This window comes from Rutidosis leptorrhynchoides, chromosome 7 (genome assembly GCF_046630445.1).
Source record: "Rutidosis leptorrhynchoides isolate AG116_Rl617_1_P2 chromosome 7, CSIRO_AGI_Rlap_v1, whole genome shotgun sequence".
Lineage (NCBI taxonomy): Eukaryota > Viridiplantae > Streptophyta > Magnoliopsida > Asterales > Asteraceae > Rutidosis > Rutidosis leptorrhynchoides.
This window is the reverse complement of record NC_092339.1, coordinates 329,724,181-329,739,795: the sequence shown is the minus strand read 5'-3', so window position 1 is coordinate 329,739,795 and position 15,615 is coordinate 329,724,181.

Below are 15,615 nucleotides of genomic sequence, written 5' to 3'. Positions count from 1 at the left end.
ATACTCAATACATCCTGGAACGAGGAAGATGTACAAGGATCTCAAGAAACATTTTTGGTGGCCGGATATGAAAGCCGATGTTGCTAAATACGTAGGAGAATGTTTGACGTGTTCTAAGGTCAAAGCTGAGCATCAGAAACCATCAGGTCTACTCCAACAACCCGAAATCCCGGAATGGAAATGGGAAAACATTACCATGGATTTCATCACTAAATTGCCAAGGACAACAAGTGGTTTTGATACTATTTGAGTAATAGTTGATCGTCTCACCAAATCAGCACACTTCCTGCCAATAAGAGAAGATGACAAGATAGAGAAGTTATCATGACTATATTTGAAGGAAGTCGTCTTCAGACATGGAATACCAATCTCTATTATCTCTGATAGGGATGAAAGATTTATTTCAAGATTCTGGCAGACATTACAGCAAGCATTAGGAACTCGTCTAGACATGAGTACTGCCTATCATCCACAAACTGATGGGCAGAGCGAAAGAACGATACAAACGCTTGAAGACATGCTACGAGCATGTGTTATTGATTTTGGAAACAGTTGGGATCGACATCTACCGTTAGCAGAATTTTTCTACAACAACAGCTACCATTCAAGCATTGAGATGGCGCCATTTGAAGCACTTTATGGTAGAAAGTGCAGGTCTTCGATTTGTTGGATTGAAGTGGGAGATAGACAGATTACAGGTCCGGAGATAATACAAGAAACTACCGAGAAGATCATCCAAATTCAACAACGGTTGAAAACCACCCAAAGTCGACAAAAGAGCTACGCTGACATTAAAAGAAAAGATATAGAATTTGAAATTGGAGAGATGGTCATGCTTAAAGTTGCACCTTGGAAAGGCGTTGTTCGATTTGGTAAACGAGGGAAATTACATCCAAGGTATATTGGACCATTCAAGATTATTGATCGTGTCGGACCTGTAAATTACTGTAGTGACCCGAACTTTTCCATGTTTATATATATTAAATGAAATTGATATTTACATGATTAAATGTTTCCAACATGTTAAGCAATCAAACTTGTTAAGACTTGATTAATTGAAATAGGTTTCATATAGACAATTGACCACCCAAGTTGACCGGTGATTCACGAACGTTAAAACTTGTAAAAACTATATGATGACATATATATGGATATATATATATATATATATATATATATATATATATATATATATATATATATATATATATATATATATATATATATATATATATATATATATATATATATATATATATAGTTAACATGATATTATGATAAGTAAACATATCATTAAGTATATTAACAATGAACTACATATATAAAAACAAGACTGCTAACTTAATGATTTTGAAACGAGACATATATGTAACGATTATCGTTGTAACAACATTTAATGTATATATATATCATATTAAGATATATTAATACATCATGATATCATGATAATGTAATAATTTAACATCTCATTTGATTTAATAAACAATGGGTTAATAACATTTAACAAGATCGTTAACCTAAAGGTTTCAAAACAACACTTACATGTAACGACTAACGATGACTTAACGACTTAGTTAAAATGTATATACATGTAGTGTTTTAATATGTATTCATACACTTTTGAAAGGCTTCAAGACACTTATCAAAATACTTCTACTTAACAAAAATGCTTACAATTACATCCTCGTTCAGTTTCATCAACAATTCTACTCGTATGCACCCGTATTCGTACTCGTACAATACACAGCTTTTAGATGTATATACTATTGGTATATACACTCCAATGATCAGCTCTTAGCAGCCCATGTGAGTCACCTAACACATGTGGGAACCATCATTTGGCAACTAGCATGAAATATCTCATAAAATTACAAAAATATGAGTAATCATTCATGACTTATTTACATGAAAACAAAATTACATATCCTTTATATCTAATCCATATACCAACGACCAAAAACACCTACAAACACTTTCATTCTTCAATTTTCTTCATCTAATTGATCTCTCTCAAGTTTCATCTTTAAGTTCTAAGTGTTCTTCATAAATTCTATAAGTTCTAGTTTCATAAAATCAAGAATACTTCCAAGTTTGCTAGCTTACTTCCAATCTTGTAAAGTGATCATCCAACCTCAAGAAATCTTTCTTATTTACATTAAGATATCTTTCTAATACAAGGTAATACTCATATTCAAACTTTGATTCAATTTCTATAACTATAACAATCTTATTTCGAGTGAAAATCTTACTTGAACTTGTTTTCGTGTCATGATTCTGCTTCAAGAACTTTCAAGCCATCCAAGGATCCTTTCAAGCCACATGTGTTAGGTGATCTAGCCTGAGACGTGTATACACTGGGTCGTGGATTGATTCAAGATAATATATATCAATTTTTTTCTGCACATCTAACTTTGGACAACTAGTTGTAGGTTACTAACGAGGACAGCTGACTTAATAAACTTAAAACATCAAAATGTATTAAAAGTGTTGTAAATATATTTTGAATATACTTTGATATATATGTACATATTTGTTATAGGTTCGTGAATCGACCAGTGGCCAAGTCTTACTTCCCGACGAAGTAAAAATCTGTGAAAGTGAGTTATAGTCCCACTTTTAAAATCTAATATTTTGGGATGAGAATACATGCAGTTTTATAAATGTTTTATGAAATAGACACAAGTAATTGAAACTACATTATATGGGTGAATGATCGAAGCCGAATATGCTCCTTTTTAGTCTGGTAATCTAAGAATTAGGGAACAGACACCCTAATTGACGCGAATCCTAAAGATAGATCTATTGGGTTCAACAAACCCCATCCAAAGTACCGGATGCTTTAAACTTCAAATTTATCATGTCCGAAGGGAGTCCCGGAATGATAGGGGATATTCTATATGCATCTTGTTAAGGTCGGTTACCAGGTGTTCACCATATGAATGATTTTTATCTCTATGTATGGGATGTATATTGAAATATGAAATCTTGTGGTCTATTATTACGATTTGATAAATATATAGGTTAAACCTATAACTCACCAACATTTTTATTGATGTTTAAAGCATGTTTATTCTCAGGTGATTATTAAGAGTTTCCGCTGTTGCATGCTAAAATATGGACAAGATTTGGTGTCAGCATGCTTGTATAATATTGTTTAAAACTGCATTCGATATTTACTTTGTTGTAACATATTAATATTATAAACCAATATGTATTGGTAGTGTGTAAGTATGATATTTTTAGATTATCATTTCTGGATAATCTAGATGGTGTCCTTTTGACATTGTCGATAAAATAAAGGTTATGGTTTGTTTTAAAAACGAATGCAGTCTTTGAAAAACGTCTCATATAGAGGTCAAAACCTCGCAACGAAATCAATTAATATGGAACGTTTATAATCAATATGAACGGGTCATTTCATTGAGGGCAAAGTACTAATTACTTATATAATATTATGTCATCATATCTTGCAAGTCGTTAACAATGTAAGAATAGATGTTCTAAAAATAATGCAGTTACTATCTATATATTTTTTTTTCATAAGCTACTACAAGTAGCTTATTTTTTCAGAGCTTATGTGATGCCCTGTGCCGTCGCACGTCTCGCACGGTGCCAGACCCTGATTAGGATATTTCGTGATCGTTTTTGACGTATTTTCTATCCACTCCAAAATATACTAGTAACTAATTCGTACAATTCAACAAACTGTATTATATATCACGTATATTTTTTTTTTTGAAAGACAAACTCACATACCCATTACACGAATATTTACAACAATCCACGAAATATGTTCAAAGTAGGACTTGAACCCTCAACTTCTTGGTTGAAAGAGTACCACGATACCGTCAGGTCAATGGCCCTTTGGTATATATGACGTATTTTCTGTCGGCTCCAAAATATGCTATTAAGTACAATCACGTGTCTATGTAACTATTTCAACAAATCATAGTGTGTATTTATATAATTTATGACATTTGGAATTCGGGTATGTTAACTTGTGATGGAAATCATATAATACATTTTAAACACATTTATATAGAGTCACACAAGTCAAACTTATAAAGTTTAAATGGTCACCATGGTCACTGTTGATGAAGTTAATGTCGAAGTAAAATGTCAGTGTCATTTAAGTTTTAACTGGGGATCTCCATTCTAGAGTTGATGAATTTATGAATAATTTGAACAAGGGTCTCCTTTCATTTGAAGAGCCAAGTTAAAACGATAAAAGAAGAATATATTTTTGCTAGTATTTCAAGAAGCTCAAGTATATTTGGTCATATTATCCCATGAGTATTTTACATTTGACTGTTTCTTCCATCACCTCAAATGTGTAACTACGTTGGGTTGCCTCATTATAAATGCTTACTTTATTATTTAACAAATCAAATACTTTTTCGGATAGAGATTAACTTTAATTATTGAAAATTGTAGTTAGTGAAATTTTTTAAAACAATGTATTTAATCAAGTGGAAACTTACGAAAGTAAGAATAATTAAGAGTGATTCAAATCATTTTTTATAATATGGTTATGTTCTTAGCTACTCCGTATGTTTTACTCCTTCCCTTTCGTAATAATTGTCATTAGTCTTTGCTTTTACACTTTACCTTAAGCATCTTTTTTTTTTGAACAGCTGAAAAATATTTTATTACTAAACTGGCAATGAGCTAGAAAAATTATAAGGGATTATATAACCAAGTGTTTCACGTGGGAGCATGTTACTTCTAATTTTTAACCAAGAGAACGAAAACAATTTAACGAGATCAAAAAGTTCCTCCTTTCTAATAAGATTAGAGGCAAAAAAGAATGTCGTTCCGGATCCTCCAAAGCAACCATAGAGTCGCTGAAATAATGCTAAGAACTTTGACACCCGTAGAGGTGTAGATAGAGTGAGATAGGATCCAATCGAACAATTCTTCAATTGTCGAAAAAGTTGGCTAATGTGGATCCATCCATAAACGTACTCGGTTCTAGTGGCGATTCCAGGATTATAATTTAATGGGGTCCCAAAATTTTTTTCATTATTAATTATATTTGAATGCTATTTTAATGGTAGTTTACCTTAAAAAAATTACAAATTCGAAAAATATATGGGGTCCGAGTAGTTAAATTTAGTAGTGTCCTATACAATTTAAAAGAAAAACTATAAATTTAAAAAATATATGGGGTCCTCCAATTAAATTTAGTGGTGTCCTATACAATTTAACGTGTATTTTTTACTAGAATTTTTCGAACTAGTGGTGTCCCGTGACCCCACGAGATCACACCTAGATTCGCCCCTGCTCGGTTCCATAGTGTGCTAGCAATCTCCCAAGATAAAAAAGTGCGGTCATGGGTCTTAGCCGTCAAACCACAAATTGGGCAAACCATGGATTCAATAGCAATGCCTCGACTAGATAAGTTGAGCCTTGTTAGCAACCTATCCAAACGTAAACGCCACATAAACACTTTAACTTTAATCGGAATAACCTTGAACCACCAAGTTGAATGTTGCTGAGATGGAAGCCAAAAGTTATCCAGAAAGAGTCGGGTATCACAGACTGTAAAAAGTACTCTCCACATCAACATTCCATGTCCAACGGTCTGCATGATCCGTAAGTGTGACAGAATGCAATTCCGCTACCGGAGAGTCAAGGTGACTCGTACCAGAAGGAGTGCGAGACCATGCCCAGGTAGGCCCTAAAACACGGTCAAAAACATAAACGTTCGGATCGAGTTCTATACGAAACAATCTATTGTAGCGACTCTCTATGGTGTCATTACCAAGCCATAATTCTTCCCAGTATTTAGTATCCCTACTGTCTCCCACCTTACGAGTAAGTGTAACAGGATTCAAAGCTCCCGATGCTTGGCAAGATAGAAAGTTGGTAACAATTGCGTGCCATATCCCTGTAGTTTTACAGCCTCGACTATCAAAACCAAGTTTTTCTCCATGTATAGCCTACAAGAGTTGGACCCAAATAGCACCAACCGAATGCACCGAACGCCAAACCCATTTAAGGAGGAGGGCACAATTAAATGATTTTAAACTACCGATGTAGTGACCCGAACTTTTCCATGTTTATATATATTAATTGAGATTGATATTTACACGATTAAATGTTTTCAACATGTTAAGCAATCAAACTTGTTAAGACTTGTGATGATGTAGCGTGAGGGTACGAAATAGTATTATTTTTAATACAAAATACTACAAAATATGACACAAGTTTTATTAATTTACGGATGGGATATACCTAAACCTTGCTACAACACTATAGGCAGTGTACCTAATCGTAGAGTAGTGTAGTTTTTAGTAAGTCCGGTTCGTTCCACAGGGAGCTGGTGAAGTTAACGCTATATTATTAAGTTTATTTGTAAAAATATATATATAAATAAGTAGTAGTATTATTATAAAATGGGGGTTTTACCGTTTAATGACCGGTTTGTCGATTTTAAGCGTAAAAATAAATGACAAAAATTAAAGTGCGTAAAATAAATTGCGATAAATAAAATGACAGAAAATAAAATTGCGAGTAATAAAATGACAGTAAATAAAGATACGATGAGAAATATAATAAAAGAATTATGCTTATTTAAACTTCCGTAATCATGATGTTTGACGTGTTGATTTTAATTTATTACCATGGGTTAATTGTCCTTTGTCCTGGTTTATTTGATACGTCTATCTGGTTTTTGTCCATAATAGTCCATCGGTCATAAATATAAAGTGCGAGTATCCTCGTCAAATTACCCTTATACCCGAAGTCAAATATTCCAACTGATTAAGGATTTAAACTGTGACGCAGTTATCACTTCTGTCAACAATTACACCAGTTATCACTGTATGTAATCCACCCCTGTTTTAATTAGTTTATGAATATTAATTCATCCACTTGATCAGAATGAATAATCAATTACCCAACCCAATTGATTAATTAAATGATTATAACAGATTCCATATGAACATCACTAAATAGGACAACCATAATCATTATTAATTATTAGGTTAATTAATTTGAAGATAGGTTCGACAGACTCCAATGAGTTGTCACTCAATTAGACAATACCCCCCATCTATTAATAGCCCATAGTTCAATTTCCACAAGTGTCGTTCTTTTGTTCAAACCCCAATTATGGTACAAAGCCCAATTACCCAATTTTAGTAATTAGCCCAACATCATGATTACTTCATTTTAAATAAGCATAATAATAACTTAGTTACGAGACATTAAATTAAAAAGGAAAGACATAGCTTACAGTGGTGATTTATAGCGTAGCGTTACCCGGACAGAGTTCTGACTTAAAACTCGTAAATCATTTGTTACAATAACAAAATTATTATTATTAAACTTAAAATTATAATTAATATTATAAATATAAATATATTACATTGAGAATCAGAGAAAGAAAAGAGAAAAAGGTGTGTCCCTAAATTGATCGAATGATCTTCATTTTATAGGCGAAATATGAAATGAAATTTTCATTTACGACCCCTGAACTATGCTCAATTAACAACTTTTTATTATTTAATATTATTCTTATTATGAATTATTTAAATATTATATTTTATTCTTGTGCATAGTTGACTTGTAATTTTTACACCGTTGCGTCGAGCGTTGAGAGTTGGTTCATGTCCTGGTTTCGGATTTTCGAACGTCCTTTCGTACAATTTTATATCTTGTACTTTGCGTTTTGTAACTTGTACTCTTGTCATTTTTAGACGTTCTTCATCAATAAATTGAACCTTTTGAATTGTATCTTGTACATTTGAGCTTTTTGGACGTTTTGGTCTTTCAAATCTTCGTTTTTGTCTTTAAATCTTCATTTTCGAGCGATTTGCGTCTTTCGTCTTCGCACTTATTTATTTAACTATTACAACTAAAAATAAGGAAATTACATTTAAAAACATTACATATTGGAACGATATTGCTACTAAATATATGTTCATTTGGAACACTATCAAATATCCCCACACTTGAGCGTTGCTTGTCCTCAAGCAATACAGAACTTGAAATAAAAACATACATGAATCACTTTTTTATTCATCACATTTTGTACATCAGTGATTTTGATATAGCGGTATAAACAATGACAGTAATGATGGTTAAAGGTGGGTGTGTCATCCACAGTTGCCTTGGGTTTAGGTCAACGACACTTGCAATCAAATAGCCGATTTACTTTCGGTTTCCAAAGCAAAGTGCACATTTGAAAGGTGGTTTACAGTCCCACATGACTATAAAAATTTAGATCCTTTAGGAAATAGGATCTTTATGAAAACATTTGATCTTTTGAAAATTCAATCTAGCTTTTACCCTAGATAAGTTTTCTGATTTGATCCACCATTGGTGTTGCAAAATATATTTGTGGATCAATATTTTGGCTAAAAACATTTAGGTTCGTGTAATCCACTACTATCCCGGTATCGGAAAGCACACATCCAGTTTACTTGTTCCGTATATTACCTTTCGGCAAACTACCGTCCGGTTGTAAAGGAAAGCGATGAACAAGAAACTGTTAAGGCAATGTCCCGTGACATGCAGATGATTATGGTCTTTTAACGTGTCGGATGCTAGAACTATCCTTGGTAGGAGCGATAGTAAAGATCATCCTATGATTTTTCGGTCTGGCACAAGGTCCTGTCTCTGACCATGCTATGCAACCACCGTTCTTACGGTTGACACCCGATTTGGTTCAGGTGACCTAATAAATTCTGATGAATTCTCAGGATTTTACGTTCAATGGTAATGAACGCATTGAAAATGGGTTTTCAGAAAACAAATCGGTTTGTATTTTTGATCAAAATATTTTCTCGTTCAAGCTCGAGTTTAGATATCATTGAATTCCATGAGTTTGAATTCTCAATCTTTAAGTTCAATCTCAAGGATTGAGTAATATCAGTCTTAAAAGCTGATTTTTAATCTTTAAGGAGATTATCCTTTCTGGGGATCTGATTCATTAGTCTTATCCAGCTAATTTGCACGGTGCCTCCCCATTGTACGAGATAAATCCTTCTCATGGTTAGGATAAATCTGACCACTTGGCGACCCTGTTTGATGCTGAGGTCCGTGGATTTCCTGCTGATTTTAGTGATGACTTTTCTAGGTTTTTCGTCAACCTACAGCTGGTCTGGACGACAACTTCATGACCTAAATCAAGAAGCGCGTGTCTTTTTCGGAAGACTTTACTTCCTTTTAATGATGGAATTGATTCATCGTGTAGATCCATCTTTCTTTCAAATGTATTACAGTAAACCGGGTAAAACTGATTAGTATCGTCCAAAGCAAAAGTACCTGCAATAATCTTGTACAAAAATATGTGATATTTGTTTTAAATTGAATAACTTGGTACATTCTTCCCACACTTAGTTTCTTTCTTTGCCTTTTTATTTTCTTTTATTTCATTTTAAATGAATTCAAGCGTTTTAGGGTGTTTCTCAATTTATGTCCTTTCCGAGGTAACGATAATTTCGGTATTATCACCTAGTTTTCACCGTTCATAAATATGTATAAACATGATTTTAAATTCATTTAGTTGAAAATTTTTCAAATTTTCACAAAATTTGGCAAATAAACTAAGTGCAAACCCGAGAGAATTTATAACCCTTCCCCACACTTGAGATCATGCAATGCCCTCATTTGCATGAAATCAGACTATAATTATAAATTCATGAGGGTGATTAGTGTAGAAAAGTGATTAAAAATACCGAGTTTGCAAACATATTGTTATTTCACATTTGATATTTTGCTTCTTGTCGTCAAAATCAGTAGCTATTGCTGAACTTAATGTTAGTCTTTGAAAGTGCTTTGTTCTACCCTGTTTTGTACATAATATAAAATACAAACATATATATACATATTTTTGAAGTTGGGTATATTACCCCACGTTCAAAAATTTATAAAGTCTAATATCTTTTTGGCATACTTTAGATCAATAAAATTAAAAATAATGATAACAAAATTTTCCGTCCCACCCTCGGGTAAAGCAATTTCGGCTTAATGACCTAGTCTTCAACTCACGACGAATTTTAGAAATCATTTTTTCAACTTAATGAATTAAAGTAAATTTTGTTTTTAAATATCACACAAAACTTAAAAGCATATTAATTTCATATAAAACCTAAAAAAAAAACAAAAATTCAGAATGGGGGGAGAAAACTAGTTCTTTAGTGTCTGCTAGCGGAAAAGACCAATCGGATTCCATTCTCGGAACTACACGAGAACAGAACAACTAACTCTAGATAACATTTTCTTAGAACATTTGAATCTCCCCACACTTAGGTAGCTGTGGTGTCGAAATTGTGATTAACTTCATCGTCAATTTCTTTTGGTCCATAATCAACTTGCCTATCTGTGACTTTTTCTTTAAGCCAGTGCCCGGCTTCTTCCGTAATATCCCAAAATTCAACTAGTTTCGCCTTTTCTTTAGGCGACAGATTGGATACTAACCGGTTACATAACTTAAAGTTCCCCTTACTTCTAGCATCGATAGCCCGTTTAAAAAGTTTCTTCATTGAACTGTTAATAACGGGGTCATTTAATTTCGTATCAACAACGGGGTTCTTTATTATTAAGTCATCATTAGGTTTTACTTCATTTTCCCCACACTTAGGCGTTTTATTATTGCTAAGCACTACCGTTGGAGTTGGTAAAACAACATGGTTATTACCAATCGTTTTTACTGGTTCAACGGTTTTAGTTGGTGGAGATTTAGACTTTCGAATCATAAAGGTGATTGATTTGTTACCACTTTTAAGTGTCATTCTTCCATTTCCTACATCAAATAACGCCCCGGTGGACGCAAAGAATGGTCGACCTAAAATTAGAGGAACGTTTGGGTCCTCTTCTATGTCAATGACAATAAATTCGACTAGAAAGGTTAAATTGCCTACTTGAACGGGTAGGTTGTCAGCAATTCCAACTGGGTGCTTAATGGATTGATCAAAGAGTCGAACACTCATATCCGTTGGACTTAACTTACCTACACCTAATCTCTTATATAAGGAAAGAGGCATAACACTTACACTTGCACCTAAATCTGCTAGTGCATCATACATGACACAATCACTAAGTAGACAAGGAACAATAAATTCACCCGGATCACCTACCCTAGGTGGAGGTTTTGGTGGAACTGTCTTCACCGGTTTTATATTTACGGCTTTTGTTTCTTGCACTTTCTTATTCTTTTTCTTCTTCTTCTTTCCAGAGGTATCACAATCTTTATTACCTATCACTTGCTCATACTCAACTCCTTTTCTTGGAAACGGGATGGGTGGTTTGTATGGTGCCACCACTGGCTTTACATACTCGGGTGGTGGTGGTGGTGTAACTTCTTCATTGTTACTCTCATCTAAAACCCTCCCATCTTCTGATGCTGGTTTTTCAGAATTCGTTGACACCATATTAACATTCTCATTCCGAGGATTTACTTCAGTATTACTTGGTAGCTTTCCTTGTTCCCTCTCACTCATCATGCTAGCAAGAGTACCTACGTGTTTTTCTAGATTCAAAATGGAAGCTTGTTGAGTTCTTAATGACTGATCAAACCTCTCGTTCGTTTGGGTTTGAGATGTAATGAATTGTGTTTGAGATTCAATCAGCTTTGCCATCATTTCTTCTAGATTTGGCTTTTTCTCTTCGGGTTGTTGTGGTGGTTTATACAAGCTAGGTCTTTGTTGATTGAAAGTGTTGTTTTGAGTTGGTTGGTTATTCGGACCTTGTTGGTTATACGAGTTGTTGTTGGGTCCATTTGGATTGTAAAGAATGTTTTGATTTCGATTAAAGTTTAGCTTTGGCGGTTGATAATTATTCTGATAATTATTTTCCGGCCTTTGGTTCATATAGGAAACATTCTCTCGTTGTTCCATCGTTGGTTCAATGTGACAATCTTTCAATAAGTGTGGTCCACCGCATTGCTCACAACTGATTCGTATTGCGTGAATATCTTTATTCATCTTTTCCATTCGTCTTTCGAAAGCATCTATTTTTGCTGAAACGGAATCAAAGTCATGGCTAGAATCGGCTCTAGCCGCTTTAGATGAACGAACAATATCTTTTTCTTGGTGCCACTCATGCGAGTGGGAGGCTGTGTTATCAATAATTTTGTAAGCTTCAGTTGCGGTTTTCTTCATAATGGAACCACCAGCTGTTATGTCGATGTCTTTTCGTGTGGCGATGTCTACGCCTTTATAGAAGATTTGTACTATTTGAAAAGTATCTAATCCGTGTTGAGGACATCCTCTCAACATCCTTCCGAATCTTGTCCACGCCTCATATAATGTTTCATTTGGCTTTTGCGTGAACGTAACAATTTCTCCTTGAAGTCTCACGGCTTTGGATGCCGGAAAGAATCGTTTAAGAAATTTTTCAACTAAAACATCCCATGTGTCAATCGCCCCTTCAGGTAACGATTCTAACCAATCTTTGGCTTCTCCCTTTAAAGTCCAGGGAAATAACATGAGATAGATCTGCTCATCTTCCACTTCTCGGATTTTGAATAGTGTACAAATTCTTTTAAACGTACGAAGGTGTTCGTTAGGATCTTCATTCGGTGCACCACTGAATTGGCATTGGTTAGTTACCATGTGTAGAATTTGTCCTTTGATTTCATAATCTGACGCATTAACTTCTGGCTTAATAATGGCGTGACCTTGGCCCGTGCGTGTGGCTCTCATTCGATCTTCCATACTTAGAGGTTCTAGATTTTCCATGATTGGAAGTGTTGTATCTGAATCACTAGAGGTTTCTGATTTAATGGTTTCTTCCTCAACAATCTCTGTTTGAATGATTGGTGGTTCCGGAGGAAAGTTTAATGGTTCGGGATCTACAAACCGTTCCTGAATATTCTCCGGATTCTCAATTGTGAGGTTTGTTTCAAAAACTGGATTATCGGAAATTTGAGTTTGAGGATTTGGTCGACTTGATGACGATTCTAAAGAAAAATCAACGGCGGCGATATTCGTTAAACGATGTCTTGATCGAGTTACAGGTGGTGAACGTATGACCGGCGGCGAACGTCTTGCTCGGTGCATTCACTGAATATCCTATTAGTTTTTAAAAAGGAAAGAAAAATTATAATAAGTTATCCAACCAATAGACTTTTCTGATTTTGCCCACGTTTCGAATAGCCAAAAGATGCAGCAGAGGGGCAGGATTCGTTTGGTCTCAATATAATTGAGGACTGTTTGGCTCCAATAACCCGGTCCACGTACAAATCCAACTATTACTACGAACCAGAAAATTTTGATGTCTATCAATTTAACCACTTAAAATAAATTTTCGTAATTTTAAGAAATTTAGAGAAGAAGTAGAAAAAAATTCTAAGTCCTAAAAACTAGAATGGCGAGAAATAAGAAAGAAATAGATTGCGCGTCGAAAAATGTCGAAAAATAAAAGGTCGAAAAATAGGCGTCGAAAAATAAAAATAAGAAAGTAGTGCGAAATACGGCGTCGTAAAATTCTAAAGCACCTAAAACTTAGTCTAAGGAATAAGCACTTAAGGGATTTTACGGCAAAGCCTAAAAATTCTAGAAGTAAAAAAATAACTATAGCAAAAACTAAGTTTAAAATTAAATATGAGCTAAAAATACAAAAGTTACGCTACAACGATTAAAAAGGTACAAAATATAAAAATATACAAAAAGTTGTAAAAAGTACAATTTTTTATAAAAATATTATTTTATATTATTTATTTAATAAAACTATTAATTTTACAATTTAATAAAAACTTATTTAAACTAAATACATAAATAAAAATAAAACTTAAAACTAATAATAATAATAATAATAATTAGGTTTTAATAATAATAATAATTAAAAATAACCCGTGATTAGGGTTTTTGTCCGTGTGTCAGAAGGCCTCCGCGAGTCGCGGCAAATAAAGAGGAAAACTCCGCGAGTCGCGGGGTTCAGGAATTCAGTTGACAGCTTTTGTTTTTACGCGTTTTTTTTTTTTTTTTTTTTTTTTTTTTTTTTTATTTTTCTGTTTTTTAATTAAATAAAAGATATTAAAATTAAAACTTATATTTTTATAAACTAAAATAAAAATAAAGAAACTTTTAAAACTTAACTATTTAACAAAGTCTTAAAAATACATATATATTTTTTTTTCTTTTTTATATTTTTTTTTTTTTTTTTCGTTTTTTTTTTTTTTTTTTTTTTTTTTTTTTTTTTACAAATTTTTTTTTTTTTTTTTTTTTTTTTTTTTTACAAATTTTTTTTTTTTTTTTTTTTTTTTTTTTTTTAAAAAAAACGATTTTTTTTTTTTTTTTTTTTTTTTTTTTTTTTTTTTTTTTTTTTTAAAACGATTTTTTTTTTACAAATTAATAATTTTTTATAATTATAATTTTTTTTTTTTTTTAAAACTCTTTTTTTTAATTCATTTACTATTCATGAATAGTAAATGAAAATAAATTAATTAATTTACTATTCACATGAAAGCGACATGATAGCAATTATTAATTATAAGTTACATAATATACCCCTGAAGTATTTAATAAATATGACTTTTTTTTTTTAAATTTTACGTAAACTTTTATTCTTAAATATTTTTATATTATTATATTCTATTTCAATATTATTATATTATTATATTCTATTTCAATATTATTATATTATTATATTTTATTTCAATATTATTATAATTAAAAATATAGCGTTTTAGCGCTCCCCGGCAGCGGCGCCAAAAACTTGATGATGTAGCGTGAGGGTACGAAATAGTATTATTTTTAATACAAAATACTACAAAATATGACACAAGTTTTATTAATTTACGGATGGGATATACCTAAACCTTGCTACAACACTATAGGCAGTGTACCTAATCGTAGAGTAGTGTAGTTTTTAGTAAGTCCGGTTCGTTCCACAGGGAGCTGGTGAAGTTAACGCTATATTATTAAGTTTATTTGTAAAAATATATATATAAATAAGTAGTAGTATTATTATAAAATGGGGGTTTTACCGTTTAATGACCGGTTTGTCGATTTTAAGCGTAAAAATAAATGACAAAAATTAAAGTGCGTAAAATAAATTGCGATAAATAAAATGACAGAAAATAAAATTGCGAGTAATAAAATGACAGTAAATAAAGATACGATGAGAAATATAATAAAAGAATTATGCTTATTTAAACTTCCGTAATCATGATGTTTGACGTGTTGATTTTAATTTATTACCATGGGTTAATTGTCCTTTGTCCTGGTTTATTTGATACGTCTATCTGGTTTTTGTCCATAATAGTCCATCGGTCATAAATATAAAGTGCGAGTATCCTCGTCAAATTACCCTTATACCCGAAGTCAAATATTCCAACTGATTAAGGATTTAAACTGTGACGCAGTTATCACTTCTGTCAACAATTACACCAGTTATCACTGTATGTAATCCACCCCTGTTTTAATTAGTTTATGAATATTAATTCATCCACTTGATCAGAATGAATAATCAATTACCCAACCCAATTGATTAATTAAATGATTATAACAGATTCCATATGAACATCACTAAATAGGACAACCATAATCATTATTAATTATTAGGTTAATTAATTTGAAGATAGGTTCGACAGACTCCAATGAGTTGTCACTCAATTAGACAATACCCCCCATCTATTAATAGCCCATAGTTCAATTTCCACAA